This window comes from Mya arenaria, chromosome 14, assembly GCF_026914265.1.
Source record: "Mya arenaria isolate MELC-2E11 chromosome 14, ASM2691426v1".
In the NCBI taxonomy this organism is placed as follows: Eukaryota; Metazoa; Mollusca; class Bivalvia; order Myida; family Myidae; genus Mya; species Mya arenaria.
The window spans coordinates 36,550,629-36,565,568 of record NC_069135.1 but is presented as its reverse complement, the minus strand read 5'-3'; the positions used below and the strand labels follow the sequence as shown (position 1 = coordinate 36,565,568).

At 35.1% G+C, this 14,940-nt stretch overlaps 1 long non-coding RNA gene across 1 annotated transcript; it reads left to right on the top strand.

Moving 5' to 3' along the window:
- Nucleotides 1-5,984: 5,984 nt before the first annotated feature.
- Nucleotides 5,985-7,457, top strand: LOC128218583 (uncharacterized). Its single transcript, XR_008258401.1, has 2 exons — nt 5,985-6,109; nt 6,995-7,457. It is a non-coding gene; the product is annotated as an uncharacterized LOC128218583 (long non-coding RNA).
- Nucleotides 7,458-14,940: the final 7,483 nt, after the last annotated feature.

Sequence of the window (14,940 nt, the reverse complement as noted above, 5' to 3'; positions counted from 1 at the left end):
TTCTTAGCTCTGGTGCCCATGTTGTGCAGCAGACCAGAACTGTTTGGGCTATTTTGGTTAAGGACTACCCAAGTAACATTTCTGTCAAGTTTCATTGCAATACGATCATCGGTTTCTGAGGAGAAGTCGTTTAAAGGTTTTTCTATTTTTACCTCTGGGGGCCATCTTGTGCAGTGGACCGAAACCATTGAAGCAAATTTGATAAAGGACCATCCAAGGAACATTTCTGTTAAGTTTCATCAAAATCTGATCATCGGTTTCTGAGAAGATGTTCTTTAAAGGTTTTTCTATTTTTTTGCCCTGGCAGCCATGTTGTGCAGCGGACCGGAACCATTTGAGCAATTTTGGTTAAGGACCACCCAAGGAACAATTCTGTCAAGTTTCATCAAAATCTGCCTATCCGTTTCAGAGGAGATGTCGTTTAAAGATTTTGCTATTTTTAGCTGTGGCGGCCATATTGTGCAATGGACCAGAACCATTTGAGCAATTTTAATAAAGGACCACCCAAGGAACATTACTGTCAAGTTTCATCAAAATCTGCCGAACCGTTTCAGAGGAGATGTCGTTTAAAGATTTTGCTATTTTTAGCTCTGGTGGCCATATTGTGCAATGGACCGGAACCATTTGAGCAATTTTGGTAAAGGACCACCAAAGGAACATTCCTGTGAAGTTTTGTCAAAATCCGCTTATCAGTTTCAGAGGAGATGTCGTTTAAAGTAAAAGTTTACGCACACACGCACGCACGCACGCACGCACCCACGCACGCACGCACGCACGCACGCACGCACTCACGACGGACAATCTGTGACGACATAAGCTCCATGGCCTTCGGCCAGTGGAGCTAAAAATGTGTGATATCTGGCAAATACTCATACTGGGAAAACCTTATTGAACGAGTCTTAAGGTTTTGTATACTTGCATGACAATACCGATTTAGTACCGGCAATTATTGTTTTACAAATACGCGGTGCCATTACGATAGATAAATTTGTTACATTATATTCTATTCAGCTGTGCCGGACGCATTTTGAAATTTTGAACAACATGATCGTACAGTATACGCTGTTACATACAGACCAATGCGAAATCGTATTGATTAGCGCTATAAATGCACTGATCAGTATGCCGGAAACGTTTGTGATACAAATACGCGGTGTACCTTTTATGGACATTTTTTTTATATAATACAATAATTATTCTATACAGATGTGCCAGACGCGTTGCGAAATTATTTGAACCACATGATCGTTCACTTTACACCGTAAAATATTGAACGCATCATATTTCGAATTGGGTTACAGCCGTTAAGGACAGACCAATGCATCAGTTTTGTATGCTTTGACCAATATCATTGATCTGATATCTGATCGATGATAAGAGACACCTAATAAAGATAAGCCTAGGCCTTTAAACCATACATGACTTTTAAGTCATTCGAAACGTATAGTAATCATTCAATAAATGATGAATCCAAACACATTCAAGAACGAACTATATCCTACAATAGCATGTGCCATACCTGGAATATTTTTGCAATGTCCGTCGTCTACGATCATATTATAGGCTAAAATCCCTTCCTCGGGGTAGCGATAACTAATGCATTCATACTCAGTAGTTTTTGTTAATTGGAAGGTATCATCTTCTTCGAAGCAGCATGCATGTGATTTACCACAATCTGCATCATCCGAGCAAACTGAATGGAATAAAAGTGATGGACACGATGAATAACAGCATAAAATGATGACGAAAACGGTCCATAATAACAATGGTTACTTTCGAAGGTCTTACTGTATTACAAATCACATGTTTACCAGTCGGAAACGTTTGAACATTATTTTAGAATCGTAACATTTATGGTCAAACGTTCTGCAAATTAATGAGAACTACGCTTTAAGTTTAAGCACTATTTGATTAAGTGGACAAGCATTGTCGCGTTCTTCAAAACATTGTAAAATGTGTTGTTGTTTTTTGTGAATTTGATGGCCAGACAACATTGGTTGTGAGCCGACCATTTTTTATGCTATAAAATCGTTTGCAATGGTTGACACCCAAATGTCACCTGATTTATATTTCACCGATAAAGATAAGGCAAAATATATTGAATCCAAAAACAAAAAAAAACAATCGGAATAGATCTTATTCCTCTAGAAGTCATCATTGCTGGCAATGAAATGAAATCACAATCCAAGGATCATTTCCAAATGGGCATAACTTAGCAAAAGTTACCCTTATGTTCTAGAAAGATGACCCCTTTATAGAAAAGTACTATAGACCAGTCACCAATTAACACCAATGTCCAAACTATACGAATGCGTCATAAGAGAGCAACTGATTAGTGTATTTGATAACACATTTCCTGGAGGCTTTAAAAACAACATATGGATATCAAACTTCCCAGTAAAAGCTGATGGAAGACTGGAAAAACCATGATGAGAAATATTTTGAAGGTGCATTTTTAATGGACCTCTCAAAGGCATTCGACTGCTTACCCCATGGTCTCATCTTAGAAAAGGTTAATGCATATAGTGTCTCAGTACCAGCATGTAAACAAATCTCACGAACATAAAACAACGGGTCATACTTGGTCAAAATACCGGTGAGTGGGACTTATCCTAAAATGCGTGCCACAAAGTTCAATATTACGGGCTCTTTTCGTCAATATATTTCTTTATGACATCGCCTACTTAATCAATAAGGCAGCCTCGTATAATTATGCAGATGACAATAATCTTTATGTATGTGATACAAATATCATGTTGTTTAGAAAAAAGAAAGTAACATTTTGATAAACTGGTTTACTTCCAATCAAAAGCAGGCTAGCCATGACAAATTTCAAGCATTTTCAGTCTGTTGAAGAAATAAAACAACTCAATATACTTAATCACAATATTGTTTGTGAATAGCATGTAAAACTATTAGGCGTTGAGGAAGATGTTTATTAAATTTTGACGTCCTGATTTCTAAAATGTGCGAAAAAGCAGCGAACCAAAAAGTCAAAGTCAAAATTTTATTAGCATTATTCAAATTGAACATTGCCAAAAACATATATACAAGATGGCATTTAATGATATCAGTATAACATCAAAAGAGAAAAGTATGTTTTATAATATCATGGTATAATAGAATTTATACAATTAAGCATTTCTTCTATCTGTAGCAAACGATATATATGTTGCTATGTTATTTAACAGCTTAACATTGTCAGTACTTAACAAAGTATTAAATTTGGTCATATTTGGCCATTGGCAATAATATCTTGGTATATATTTGACACGAAGGTCTCTATACTTTGGGCATATCAAAAGAAAATGATACTCATTTTCAACAACATTCATATTGCAATGTACACATTTTCTATCTTCACGATTAATATTCCTATATCTCCCTTCTTCAATATTAAGACAGTGTGCTGAACATCTAAATCTAGTTAAACACATCCGTAATTTGTTATTATTTATACAAGAAAAGTATTTTTCAATGACAAAATCGTGTTTAAAGTCAACATAAGATTGTAATTTATCTGAGTTTCTAACACTCGTATACCATTGTTGCAAATAATTATCATACAACCGTCTTACAACAGCCTCTAATTGCAGTCGTGTAACATTTTCACAATCAAACATAAAAGTAAATCCTAGCTCATCGAGCAGTTCCTTCACTTTTAGTGTCCATGTATTTATATACATACCATTGTTATTTTTCATACTATAAACTTTATATAAAAGAGACCCAGGATAACGTTTTATTTTATACCAAAATCTAATTATTCTAATTTTTCTAAACAATGATAATGGGAATCTTGCCAATGCACCATATACTGCAGCATTACAAGTCTGCTGTCTAACACTTAGAATTTGTTTCAAGAATTTTAGTTGAACTCTCTCGATATCCTGAGCTCTATGGAAACCCCATACTTCACAACCATAATTCAGTATGGGGCTTATCATAGCATCAAATAACTTTAATTTATCACGTATATCTAAAGATATAACATCAAACAATCGATTTAAAGAATACAAAGCACGCAGTGCTTGTTCTGACAACTGTTTTTGTGATTGCAAATATGTACCATTTTGCGATATTGCAACACCTAAGTATGTGAATTTTTTAACAACATCAAGTTTATGCCCGTCATACATCAAATTAACATTCTCAGTTCTGTTTCCTTTTTGACATACCATTACAGAGCTTTTATCTATGTTAACAGCTATACCCCATGTATTACAATATACATGTAATTTATTCAGTAAAAGCTGCAAACCTTGCTCAGTATATGAAAATAAGACAGTATCGTCTGCAAATAACAGCATAAATATACGAATTTCGTCAATAGTGACTGTATCAATACAATCTCGACTTAAACTATCTTCCATATCATTTATAAAAAACAGAAATAACAACGGTGAAAGAGGCTCACCTTGCTTAACACCCATATTGCTATCAAAATAGTCACTATATTGTGATCTAACACGTACACATGATTTCACTGATTCATATATTTTTTTGAGCATCGATACAAGTTTGGTTGATGCACCATATTGTAACAATTTGTACCATATACCATTTCTATACACAACATCGAACGCTTTACGAAAGTCTATAAAGGCACAGTATAATTTTCTTTTATCAGTATTAATAACCTTATTAATAATAGATGACAACACATAAATACAATCAACAGTACTACGTTTGCCTCTAAAGCCAAATTGGTTATCATTTAGTATAATGTCGTTATCAGCCCACATGCGTAGTCTATTATCTAACAATATAGAAAATATTTTAGAGAATATACTTGTTAAGGTAATACCTCTATAGTTATTTACATCATTGAGGTTTCCCTTTTTAGGAACAGGGACTATGATACCTCTAGTCCAACTTTGTGGGTAAATACAATTATTGTACATATAATTAAACAATTTACATAAAACAGGTGCAAATAAATCTTTACAATCGATAAACATTTCGGGTGTTAAATCATCAACACCACCACTTTTACCTCGTTTTAATGAACTAATGGCTTTAGTGACTTCTTCTATAGTAAAGTCTGTATCTAACTGATCAACATTAACAATATCATCATCATCAGAATTATCAACATCCTCATTAGTAAAAACATCCCCATCAAAAAGATTTTTAAAATGATTCAAAAAATCATCTTTACTGATGCTATTATCTTTTGGCTTATTATTGCGTATTTTCTTTATTTCTTTCCAGAATTTCTGTGGTTGAGTTTTAGACATATTATGCAAATCACTCTTTTGTTGTAAATAAAACTGTCGTTTAGCCTTACGTGTAACACCACGATATACATTACGTCTTGTACACAACAATCTACGATATTCATCAGTATTATATTTCCTATACAACTTATTTGCAGTTCGAAACTCCCGCCGTGCTGTCTCACAATCACCATTAAACCAGGCATTCCTAAATTTCCTATTATTATTTTTAACTCCAGTATTTATTCTCTTACCACATGAAACAAATGCCTTATTATATAACAAAGTGGAAAATGTATCTACACTATTATCAATGTCAGTGTCACCACTTATCAGACGATCAACAATATTATGGAACTCGTTACAACAAGAAGAAATATTAGCCCTATATGAATTAATATTTTCTGGACTCCAGTCGAATTCAACATAGTTTATATGATCATTTATATTTATATCGTTTGGCATATTAATTGATAATATACATGAAATAGGGACATGAGGCGAAAACCTGTACAAATCATGAATTGTAAAATTCTTAACTAAGGGAAATAAATCCCGAGACACAATTGCATAGTCAATAACACTATTTCCGTTATTGGATATATATGTATAATTACCAACTTGCGCATCATCGCCTAATCTACCGTTAACTATTGTCATGTTGCTAGATAAACATAAGTCCAATAATTTAATACCTGATGTATTCACATTTTTATCGACTGAATGTCTTATTGGGAAAATATCGTCACAGTCATTACACTCTATTCGCCTTATTCCAGAAGCCCATAATGCTTTGCGACAAAGGTGACTTCCGGTTTATTTCCGCATTCAATTTCCTAGTTATCGATACGAGTGAAAGGAAGAGCATACTTGGCAAAATAGATCGATAGGTGAGTAAAACATGTTAGGAACATCAGGTTATACATTCTTCTATAAATATCTACCGTTTTTTGTCAATGTCAATGAAGTTTTTGACGTTTATACCCAACTTCAATACACATTTAAGTGGGTGGGGTAAAATAACAAATATAATGGTAAAGACTTTCATAGTAGTTCTCAAAGACTTCAAATACATATTGGTTGTTATAAAGTATGCATTCAATTGTGGTTTGTTGAGTTTGTTATTAAATTAAATGAATGATATGTTGCAATTAGTGTGAAATTGTTAAAATCTGCAACTTCAAAACAGTCAAGTAAATGAAGCTTAAATGTGATTAAGAAGGGCATTTAAATACTGACTGCTGTGCTGTATGTAAACAAATATGCAGGTCTTAAAATAACAGCTTATTAATATTGTACTAGTAAATTGTAACTATTTAAATATCTGACTGATATTAAAGCTGCACTCTCACAGATTAAACATTTTGACAACTGTTTTTTTTTGTCTTCGACTGCCAATTTATGCAAACGTGCAAGAAAACCAGTGATATAAGACTGCTGACAAAACATTGGATCACAGATTTTCATTTTTAAGTAAATAAAATAATTTTTAATGCATTTTTCTTAAACCGTTAGTAACGCTTTTAAAATTAGCCATAAAATAATAATTTTTAAATGGAGATATGAAAATCAGTGATCTGATTTTTTTGTCAGCAGGCTTATATCACTGGTTTGCAGATATTTACGGAAAAATTGCCTCTTTCCAAGACAACAAATAAAAAAAGTTGTCAAAACGGTATATCTGTGAGAGTGCAGCTTTAACAGTTAAGAGTCTTTTATATTTTTATTTTTTCTGGCTAAGTTGGATGATGATAAAACTATTTATTTTATTTCAGAGATGTCCATTCTGGATGTTTGATTCCGCCAAGTTGATGCTCAACAGGAGTAGGCAGTTGATACCATCTGATAGCACCTGCTATATCAGTGGTTTTACAAGAAAAATTTGTGCAAAACACAAGAGACGGAATCGGTTCAAGAACAGAGATAAAATAAATGAAGTGTGTCAATATGAATGAAAACTTTCCTTGACTGCAAGGACTAAAGAAATGCACACAAGTGACATAAATTTAAATGTTTGGTACAAAAAGTAGACATGTAGAACTTAAAATTATGACACAGGATGTGAAACAACACTTTATAGCCGATAACAGTCGAACAAGAGATTTTTCAAAAAGAAGCAAGATGTGGTTTTTTAACCCTTCGCAAATGAACTTTTTAAAGGGATTATTGCATACCAAGGACAATTTATTGTTGTTGAATTATATCATGTTTAATGTTATTATTAAATTGTAAAAAATACCGTTGTTATTAATATGATTGTCTATGATCTTTTTATTCCAATGACTGTGTAAACTCCCATGGTTAATATTAAAAAGACATAAAATCGAGTTAACGTTTGTGGGCAATAACTAGCCACCCGGTTAACTTAGTTTGTAGGAGCACCGTGCTTTTTCTGGCAGCCCTTGGTTCGAGCTTTTTCCTATCATGTTACTTTAGTATTGTTATAGTCAATAAGCCTAGGTGTCGTTAGCGCAGTACTGTAGGCCGAATATTTTCTTGGCCCAAATTCAAACAGCCTTGAGATTTAAATGAAACTTGGTACACATGCACATTTCCAGAAACAATAGGCTGATGTCCAGCAAGATCATACATAATATTTCAAGACTTGAATGATTCAATACATCTGCTCCTATGTATTTTAATTTCAATACATCTGCTCCTATGTATTTTAATTTTCATAACTAAAATTGTTCATCATTGTAAATACAGTGCTCAAGTTTAAAGCTGCATTCTCAGACTGACCATTTTGACAAAAAAATGTCTGAAAACCAGTGATAAAAGATTGCTGATAGAAGATCAGATAACATTTGTACGTATCTTTGTTTGAAAATGGATATATTTATGGTTAAAAAGCGTTTTAACGCTTTAAGAAAATGAAGTCTTTTGACAGTGTTTCAAACAACTGAGATCTGTTATTTTGTGAATCATCTTATATGACTGACTGAATTGAGGGCAATGATATCAAAATCAGTTAATCTGTAAGATTGCAGTTTTAAAGGTGCATGTCCCTAAAGGTCAATTGGCAGGAGATCTCATCAAATTTAATGAAGAATCATACATTCAATGATGCAATTCAACTTATTCATTTTGATGAGAATCAGCATTTAAAGAAGTTACCATGAGCTCTGATTTTTTTGCTGTGCTTTTTTTATGACAAATTTATCATTTCTGTAGAAAATGTCTGACACTATCATACAAATTGTAGCAAAAGAAACAAAAAATGGTTGTACAGAATTAATGTTTATTTAAATATCTATAAAAAGAGTTGTTCATATAATAAAACATTATGATGCACATTGTAAATGTAAAACATAACTAAAGTACAAGGACATAAAAAATATTTAATTTTATATATTTATATGATTTTTGAATAATAATATTTCTTATGATAACAATAATAATAATAATAAGTGTTGAATACTAAGCACTTAACATATTATATGTATGAATATCAATAATAACAGTAAAAAAACAACAGTTCAACCAACAAAAGAGATCCAACAAGTACTAGCAATGGGAATCAAACCAATATGACCCAACAGTGATTCAAATAACACTAGTTGTCTATCACACATTCTGTCCAACAAGCAGTCCAAACAACACTGGTGGTCCAACCAACACTTCCAGTCCAACCATTTATAATTGTTCAACCAACACGTATGGTCCATCCAATATAGCGGCCCAGTAAGCAATAGATGCCAAACCAACAATAGCATGTCAGGTATTAGCTGTCCATCACGTTGCTACCAATCTAGCAGCCCAACCAATTGTAGTGCTGTTCTTCATTGAAAGTAATGATCTCAGAAGGTAACATCAGCATATTTGAATCATATCTGTAAAGAAAGGAATGGAACATAAAAAGCATATTTTTATAAAAAAAGTAAGTTACTCTCAGACTTATTTATGAATGGGTTTTAAGACAATCTGGAAACCGATTTAATTCCAGGCCTGGGGGTATGCGACTAGTCTGGTGGCCATCATAATATTTGAAAATAACAAATCATTCAGAAGACTACACAGGTGACAGCATGACATAATTACTCTAAGTAAAATGTTTATTACATAGTAATAAAATACACACAGCAGTATAAATATCATAATTTATATTGATGATGATTTATTTATGTTCATTCATAAGACTATTAGTTATACCTGGTAATGTACATACAGATTCCTCATTAGATTATGACTGTCAGATAGTAAAACAGACTAATGTATTATTTGTGTTAATTTTCAAAACAAATGTTTTAGAATAGATGATAATTTATTGTTTATAATACTCCAATAAGAATAGTAACTGCAGTCTTTTCTGAACCATCTACCCCACCCACCAGAACTAACTGTCCAAGTAAACAGTCAAGCGATTTATAGCTCATGACATTCAAATAATATCACAATAATGTAATATAAACTCATTAAAATGACAAATCTAATAAAAATAAATAAATTGTAACAAACCTGGAATGATAATTTGTCCGTATTTATCGCTGTTATTGTATCAGATATATATTAAGATACTTCGTCATAACCCGGAAATAAACCGGAAGTCACCATGCCGCAAAGGATTATGGTCTATTGGAAAGTCGAGAATTGTAGGTATTAACCGTTCATAGTCATTCACGTTCGATAAAATATCTGATCTTTCGCCTGTCCGTGAGTTCAAATCACCCAATATTACAACATGTCCCTTATCACTGTATTTTCTCAACCCGAACTCTAATTGTTCAAAAAAGCCTATTTCATGGCTTTGAAAATACACTGAATTGCGAGGGGGTATGTAAACAAAACACATGTATATGTCACCGCTTACATTAAAGTATAACTTGTCCGCTTTAATCCAAATAAACCCAGTTTTATCAGTTTCACAAATTGTTATTCCAGGTAGTATCGAAGATTTAATTAAAAGCACAATTCCACCGTGTCCCCGTCTAGATTTATTACTTTCCGGCCTAGGCACAGATATACTATGAAAACCATTAATATTTATTTCATCGTCATCTTTTAACCATGATTCGCATAAGCCTAATAAGTCAAATGACTGAATAGCATTAATAAATTATGAGTCGTTAAGGCATGATTTTAACCCCTCAATATTCCATGTGCCAATTTTCAAGTCAGTCACACACTTTTCTCCGTCCCCCTATTGAGAACCGGTAGTAGCGGTAGGTGGTTCCGGCTGTGCGCGGATTTCCGTCGTCGTTGAAACTGTCACTGTCGTCGTCGCTGGTGGAGCCGTCATCGTCGCTGGTGGAGCCGTCATCGTCGCTGGTGGGGCCGTCATCGTCGCTGGTGGAGCCGTCATCGTCGGTAGAGGTCTAGCTGAGTCCAGGGAAACGGCGCAGAAACCTGCGACCTCGCGTGCGGATAGGGCGGCGGCGGCGGTCGGTTCACCATAGCCCCTCCAGCAGAAGTGTTCATAGCCACCGGTGGTTGTGGCCATACATTGAGCATAGGTGGCAGTTTGATGATCGGTGACTGTGCTATCGCAGCCGAGCTGGAGGCGGACACCCCCTGCGACTGTACTGCGCTTCCTATCGGCGGCCGGGGTAATGGAGCGGACGCGGATGTGCCCGTCACGTGCGACACCGCCGACCCCCGTTGTGCATTAACGGGATACGACTGTGGCATTTGATGATTGCTCCCGATATGGCCTATCGACGTCGTGGTTGCTGTTGCTCGCCCAGGGTGCGTGAACGGAGCTCTGTGGCGCGTGTCGGCAACGCCGGACGCAGATTGATCATACAACTTATTGTTAATAAAAAGTTTGTCTCTCACCAGATTAGCGCGTTTGCCGTCGCGTCGTGCCTGTTTCATGATCGGCACTAGCTGACGTCTCCGTTCGTTAACTTCCGGCGGATACTGGTCCGTTACGTTGGGGCCTCTGTGGTTAAGCTTAACACGTATAAGGGCATCCTTGACCACCATTTTAGATTTAGTGTCAACAAATTTTGCTACAATCGGACGGGTTTTACCCGTAGTGTAATCGCCGACTCTGTGTGCTCTGCTGATTTTAATAACATCTTCTGGGTTGCCAATGTATAGAATTTTACGACAAAAGTCCAGAACTTTTGACTCGCAGTTTTCATTAAACGGATCGCTACGATCTCGTGGCCTTTCACGCGGCTGAAACGCAGTGGCGCCGACGGGTACGGACGGCGCGTCGCCGGAAGCTGCGTAGAATGGCGTGTTAGAGGGGGCATCAGGAGCGCTGGTACCAAACGCTATGTCTCCTGGGCACTCAGGAATGCCCTAAAACAGGTAGTTGTCCCTCATAGAGCGGCACTTTAGGTCGATCACACTTTCGTTTGCATTGCTAACGAGAGACTTCAGTTTAACATTTTCCGATTTTAATGAATTTAGTTCCGATTTCAGTAATCCAATGTCACTAGCGTTTTGTTCTGTATTTGCAACAAGTCCATCGTACTGATCACTCATAAATGAATGGCTAGTTTCAATGTCCTGAATTTTGGACTCCATTGCGGACAACCGATCTGTTATGATTGTTACACTTGACTTGATATGATCTAACTGATTCAACTTATTATCCATACTATTTAGTCGTTGAAATAAAGTTTGTACATAATCAGGTGCTACGTTCTGTGTAAGGATTGGAGAGCTGCCCATATTCATGAAGTAAGGTGGTTGTTGACTAAAATATTGTGGATTCATTTGATTTACCGGTGTCGACACAATGACAGGCTGGGTGGCCTGGGTGGGGGTCGGGTTGGGGGTCGACGGTTGATGCGCACCCTGGGTCCCTGGCTTGGCGGCCATCTTGCGTTTCGATCCTTTGTCCTCTGACTTCGGGGTCCTATTTTCCGTTTTACGTTTCCTCGGCATCGGCATCGAAAAACACTACACCAGTAAACCATGTAATCCGTGTATGTTATCCTATCACTTTTGATCACATTATTACTTATTTAACTTGTTAAAACTATAAAAATTAAATATTTTTTTATATATATAACCAACTGAATACCCTTCAAATACTAAGCATTCTTTTGACAAACAACACTAAGCTTATTCTCTTTAAATATTTCATTAGATCAAATTTAAACTACTGTCCTGTTGTTTGTCTTTTTTGTAGCAAGACCAAAGCAAAAAATAACACCTTAACTAATGAAAATTTTCTTCATATAATTATATTATTAACACAACAATTGAGTTTGGTAAGATGAATTGCTATATAAATTTACAAATGTCTGTACGGTATTTCACCAGAATATGTTCCTTGTATGTTTTAAGACATTCGATTTTAATCTCAGATATGAAAACTGTATTTGCTATCAATAGAATAATTAGATATAGGATGATATATTTCCGCTTTAAGGCCAGTTGTGCTCTCAATACTACCTAGAATTTAGAAGGCTGATCCACACCTGCACATGTCCATCATGTAAATGCTCAATGTGTTAATAATCTTTCATAACTAAACAAATAAGAAGTTGAAAATATTTATTTTTTGAGAACTTCTTTTATTCTTTGTTTTAACGGGAAACAAGTTTTGTTTTCAGCGGTGCTGATATTGTCAGGACAGTTGCCAGGCTGACATTTGAATGGTTACCTGTTGGTAGGAATTGACCAATCATAGGAACAACCATGTCTATGTACGCTATCGTTACTGATAATGTCAGCAAAATTTAATAGTATTTATATTAAATGATGAAATAAGTATCTCGTCTTAGCAGTACTTTCCAAAGATTTTCTTTCGATCAAGCTTAAGTAAAAATAAATATTACAAACTACATATCACTGTACTATGCGGTTATTTCAATGTGCATAATGCAACTTACATACTTGATGTTTAAAACTGTTTTAACTATTATCATCCCAAGGGCAGTAATGTCAGGTGCGTCCATGCTTCCCGGTTCATTGTTTTGAGTGATAGATCTTCAAGAATTGTGATGAACCTAGGTTCTAAAAATGTACAGAATAAACCAGCAATCATTTTCGTAAATGAGCCGATTTAACTCCAAAATTGGCTGTCTCATTCGGAAAACAATAGCAATACTGTTATTGACCAAACCAAAGCATCGGGTGGGGTTTGTACGCAAGAGAAGGGTATTAAATAGTTGTTTTGAAGCAAAAAATGCATTGAGTGAGTCGGGAAGCCTAGTAAGAACGTGCATTGTTTTCACGAGATATTTTAATAAAGACATTATTTTTATCTAAAACAAGCATCTTCGTAAACGAGCAATTGCTCTTCATTCGGTGCACAAGGACGTTTCCAAAAATTATCGTTAAAACATAAAGAAAACAGTGGTAATACTCACCGAATCGAGGACGTTTATCACTCAAAACAATGAACCGGGAAGCATGGACGCACCTGACATTACTGCCCTTGCATCCTATAATCATGAAAGGTCTAATCAATTTATAGTGGTATATCAACAAGAGGAGCCGAGCCATGCAGACTGGTCGTACAACCGGGAAAAGTAGTTGATGTCAATCAGTGATCTAATCCGTTTTACACTTTTGTAATTGTATGCATAAGTATATATATAAACGGTTTTTGTGAAATCTTTGTCCAATATGTAACCTTTTTAATATGCTTTTACTTCGAGGTCCCCAGGTCATTGCTGTTTTGTTATGTTATGTTATGTTATGTTATGTTATGTTATGTATGTTTGTTATTCATGTCGGATAAAATGTTCATTGAGCTAAAGTTTCTTGTTATTATATACCCGACTCTTAGTAAAGATTCTTGTATCTTGTATCTTGCTTGGCACAGCTGGACCTTCAATCTTGGAGAAAATCCTTACTATGTCGATTTAAAATTAGGTTTAAAAGTGTTATTTATCAGTTCAAACAAACAACGTTGATACATAACAGTCTAGTGATATGTACTTTTAAAGAAACTCTTCTTTCGAAAACTCCTTATAACTAGATAATTTTCATTGGAGTAACGAATTCCTTAAACTAACTCACCAGTTATATGTATTGAACATGAACGTTATGATAACGATATTACGATAATGAAGTTGAAATTCACTTTTTGTATCTGTAATACATATATTGATTTATGTAGATTTCAAATATAACAGCAATACATAGTTAGGCCTAGTATGAGAAAATTCATTGATCTCATGCAAGACGTTCATCTTGTGTTAGGTCTATTTCGGAAGACTGTTTCTTTCATACCGGGCGTGTTTTCGGTCATGTGACCAGTGCTGGAAAAACCCGTCTTACACCCCCTTCTTATTTCTATTATTGTATTGTTTATGAAAAGTATATTATGCCCTTTTAATAAAGCGCAATCAAACATATAAGTATGTAAGACTTTTAATTAAAAATGAAAATAAATAATCGTTAAAAAAACGATTTTAGAGGAATTATTTGACGTCGTTAGTGATTTAAAATTACTTCGCTTTATGACATAAGTAAACAACGTCACACGCCAAAACCAAACTATCTGTTTTATTATGGAAAACGCCGACTACATTTCAACTCACTTACGGAAAGAATGCTGTCATTTGAACCATCACTTTTTTGTTAAAAATACTGTTCCCCATCCCTCTGCTCGTGTGGTATTCATGAGACAACGTATCATAATCTTCTTGCCAGTCCTCTGTCTTCTGATCAAAGGAGATTTATGCCCATGTGAATGGTTTGACTGTCGTAACGCTTCGCAAGTTACTATACGGTGATAATGCCCAGACAGAAGACCAAAATAAGACATTGTTCGATGCAGTTCACCTTTTCATTCAAATGTTAAAACGAT